Source organism: Mus pahari, chromosome 3 (assembly GCF_900095145.1).
Source record: "Mus pahari chromosome 3, PAHARI_EIJ_v1.1, whole genome shotgun sequence".
In the NCBI taxonomy this organism is placed as follows: Eukaryota; Metazoa; Chordata; class Mammalia; order Rodentia; family Muridae; genus Mus; species Mus pahari.
The window spans coordinates 136,017,961-136,022,391 of record NC_034592.1 but is presented as its reverse complement, the minus strand read 5'-3'; positions in this window follow the sequence as shown (position 1 = coordinate 136,022,391).

Genomic DNA, 4,431 nt, shown 5'->3' with positions numbered 1-4,431 from the left:
CCTCTGCCTCTGCCTCTGCCTCTGCCTCTGCCTCTGCCCAACAGTGTTGTAATTAAAGATGATGTGCACCACCACACCTGGCTTAACTTATTATTAATTAGTTAATTTAGCAGTACTGGGAGCTAAACTCAGAATTTATACATGCTAGCCACTCTACCACTCTACCACTGAGCCACAACCCCAGCCGCCTTACTGGGAAGTTTTTGACAAAGTGAGATATATATATATATATATATATATATATATATATATATATATATATACACTATATATATATATATATGGTATATATGTATATATATCATATATACATATATACATATATATATCATATATACATATATACATACATATATGCATATACTGCTCCTCACTGTGGGGTGAGTATTTTAATGAGTACCTAAGCCTAGATTCTATAGGCATCTATCATCTTTAAAACAGAAAAGATAACTTTAGCTACTTCAAAGTTTGCTGAACAATTCTATTATTAAATACACAGTGCTTAGCTCATTGAAAATTCATTAAAGTGTTGTTATATAAAACCATAGTGTATGGGGGCTGGAGAGATGGCTCAGTGGTTAAGAGCACTGCCTAGTTACAGGGGACCCAGGTTCTAATCCCAGTACCACATAGCAGCTCACAAGTGTCTATAACTCCAAGATCTAACACCCTCACATATACAAGCAGACAAAACACGAATGCACATAAATAAATAAATAAATAAATAAATAAATAATAACCAACCATAGTCTCATAGTGGAATAAAACAGGACATAAGAGCCCATGACAGTCATTCCAGCACTCTTGAGAGAGATGAGAGACAAGAGGATCAAAACTTCAAAGTGACCTGGAATGGTGGCACATGCCTTTAATTCCAGCACTCAGGAAGCCAAAGCAGGTAGTAGATCTCTAAGTTCTAGGACAACCTGATCCACAGAGTGAATTCCAGGACAGCCTGAGTGTCTGGGGAACGAAAAAGCCTGTTTCATATATATATATATAATATTTTAGGTTGGGCTGTTAAGATGGCTCATCAATTAAAAGCACTGTTCACTCTTCAGAGAGAACCCTGGTTCAGTTCCCTAACACCCCTGTCATACAGCTCACAACTGCTTGTAACTCCAGGTCCTGCATACATATGGTGCACATAAACTGACAGAGTAACATACATGTGCATATGAGTGAAAGTAAATTAATTAAAAATAATTTGAGATCATCCTCAGCTGTGGAGATGGAGGGCAGTATGGGATAGAGAGGACTTTGTTTCAAAATGTGGTGAGGTAAAGGCGCTTGCCACCAAACCTAATGACCAGAGTTCAATTCCCAGGAACCCCATGGTAGAAAGAGTGACTCCAGAAGATGTCCTCTAATCTCCACACGCGTTGTAGCAGGAGGACACACCCAGACATCCACGCACAAATAAACAACATAATTAGTGAGAACTTTAGTGGAAATGTTTTTCTGCTCCAATGAACATTCTCCTAGTTCTTTCTATCCCTGTCCCCTGGGCACCTGGCTTTCAAGGCTAGCCCAGTTTTACTCAGGGTCTTCATTCATACTGCCTCAAGTATGAAGAGCCTTGTTTTACAGTTGAGACAACTAAGGCTGAACTAGGGGAGAAGGTTTGCCTGAGAGCCACAGCTGGCATGGTGGGAGAGCTGGAACAATACTAGCTCGATCCCCTACCCCCCTTGCAACCCCCCTCCCCCACCTTGTGTACCAAGCTGAGAAGTTAGAGCCCATCCCAACTTTAATTGGAATAATAATGAAAGTGAGGCCCATTTTCAAGGACAGCAGGGGTTCTCCCAGCCTTGGTAAGAGAAGGAAATCCATTGTAAAGTGCTCGGGCTTGATGTGTCCTTAGACGGCGCCTTCACAGGCCAAGCACACTCCACACTTTTCATTTTCCACAGGAATACTCCTGCCTCTTGCTCTAGTTCTTTCATTTAAACCCCCTACAGGCCCCCATGGACCACTGTCTGTTTTCTTGACTGGTACTGACTAGACTAAGGAGGGTTCATTAGTTTGTTGGTGGTAGTGTCGGTGCTGGGGTCTGGAGCCCAGGGTCTCACACTTACTAAGCCAACACTTCAGCCCCCTGATGTGACTTTTAAGTCAGCCACCCTATTTGCTTACCCAAGATCAAGCACCACCTCTACTTCAAATTAGGCACTTAGTAAACACCTGTCTCCCGAATCTCTCCTTCATGACCAATCTCCCTTCATACACCCCACTGCCTTCAGCCAAACCAGTTAGCATCCCTGAAACTTCTTAGAAGCACACTCTTGATCCCCAAGAGGGAAGGAACGGGGCAAAGCAAACGGCAGCAGCCAAGTTCATCCTCATCCCCTCTGGGAGCCAGTGAAGGACCCAGGGAAGCTTGTGGCTTTCCCTCTCTGAGTACAGACATCATGGCAGGCCTTGGACCTCACTGTTGCCCCTTGGCCACCGAGTCTACTTCCCACTCAGTTCTGGGTCCAGACTGCCTGCCTGTTCCGGACTACTTCCTCCAAGCTTCCTGACGTTCACATCACAGCCTGCAAATAACCCTGCTTAGGTTGGGCCGAGAAGAATATTCTAGACGAGGACTAGTTGGGCAGTTAAGGAATGGCAGGCCCCGTACATCCCTCTCACCCACCTCCACTCCTGTCAGACCCACCCTTTCCTCTCCTTCCCCTCACTGACTGTACAGCCCATAAAACTTGCCAACAGCCACTCACTCCCTGGATTTCTTCTCCTTTGCAGTGTTTTTGGGTGGCTCTTCAATGCTAAACACTTGTCTAGCATGCAAGAGACCCCAGGTTTAATCCCCTGTTTAAAAAAAAAAAAAAAAAGAAAAAGGAAACAAACAAACAATATACCTTAGACACAAAGTCACAGAAGGAGTCACCATCCCCTTTGTTCCCAGCACAGAGTAGGTGCTTATTAAATAGCTGCTCTCTGTTCCCAGCACAGAGTAGGTGCTTATTAAATAGCGAGGGCCTTCCTGATGGAATGATTGAACGGGCTCCTCTGTATCTCAGAAGAGGAAAGTGTTTTAGAAAACTTTTCTCAGGTAACACTTCTCAAGTTAACCCCCCAGCCAGGTTCACAGCATCCAGCGGAGACCCAACTTTGCAATTCTCCATGGGGTCGCACCAGGCATTCACTTTATAATTGTTCCAAGGAGAAAAACAGAGCAGACAATAGAGAAACCTGGGCCTCATTTTCTTTGGCAAAGTAATTCCTCCCATGAATTCGAAATGAGGGGTGAGATTTCCGAAAGGTACGAGCATTATCACCCCTGCCTCAAACTAGGAACTGGCAATAGGTCCTTTAAAAGGCAAATGTCCCAGGTGGACAGCTTTAGTATCCCATGGAGCTTAGGCAAAAGGATCTTTAATTGATTTGTTTTTTAATTTTTAATTTTTTTTTTTTTTATTTTGAAACTGGGTTTCTCTCCATAGCCCTGGCTAGCCTGAAATTCACTATGTAGACCAGGCTGGCCTGGCACTTGCAGACATCTTCCGCCGCCTCCTCCTCCTGAATGCTGAGGTGCAAAGAATCTTTAAAGGGAAACATTGTGACTTGAGGAATTCAACTTTTAAAATAAATGCCAAAAGGAGTCCAAGGTAGTTTGGAAGGTTTTTGGTTTTGTCTTTGTTTTTTTTTTGAGACAGGATTTCTGCGCGTAGCCCTTACTGTCTTGGAACTTGCTCTGTAAGCCATGCTGGCCTTGAATTTACAGAGATCCTCTTACCTCTGGTTCTCTGGTGCTGGGATTAAAGACATGGCCAGTCTAGTTTTGGAGGGATTTTTAAACAAACAAGCAAGTTCACTAACAAAACTTATAGAGAAATTGAAGAATTAGAGGTTCCCTTTAGGAATAACAGACAGACATAGTGACATATACTTTTAACCCCAGCACTTGGGAAGTAGAAGCAAGAAAGTCAGTCCGGTTTATGAAGTGAGTTCCTGGAAAGCCAGAGCTACATAGTGAGACCCTGTCTTGAAAAACAAACATAAAGGAAATAAGAATATCCACAAATATTTCTTTTTTAAAGACAGGGTCTCATGTAGCTCAAACTGACTTCAGACTCACCGTGCAGCCAAGGATGACTTTGAACTTCTGATCCTCCTGCCTCTGGCTCCTAAATGTTGAAATCACAGATATGTGTTCCTTCGCCTGCTTTTGTAGCCCAAGCAGGTGATTAGGGCTCCTTGCATCCTAGGCAAGTACTCTCCCAACTGTGCTATATACATCTCTCAGAGGGCTGTTTTCAGTCACTTATTCATGTAAAGATAGAAACAAAACATGGATTTAATTCCTACCTAGCACACTGGCTTCCATGCAAGCTGAGAACTAATTTCAAAATTTAGTGGTCTTTTCACCATCCTTTTCTTCACCATCCTTTTCTTCCCATCCTTTTCTTCCCATCCTTTTCTTCACCA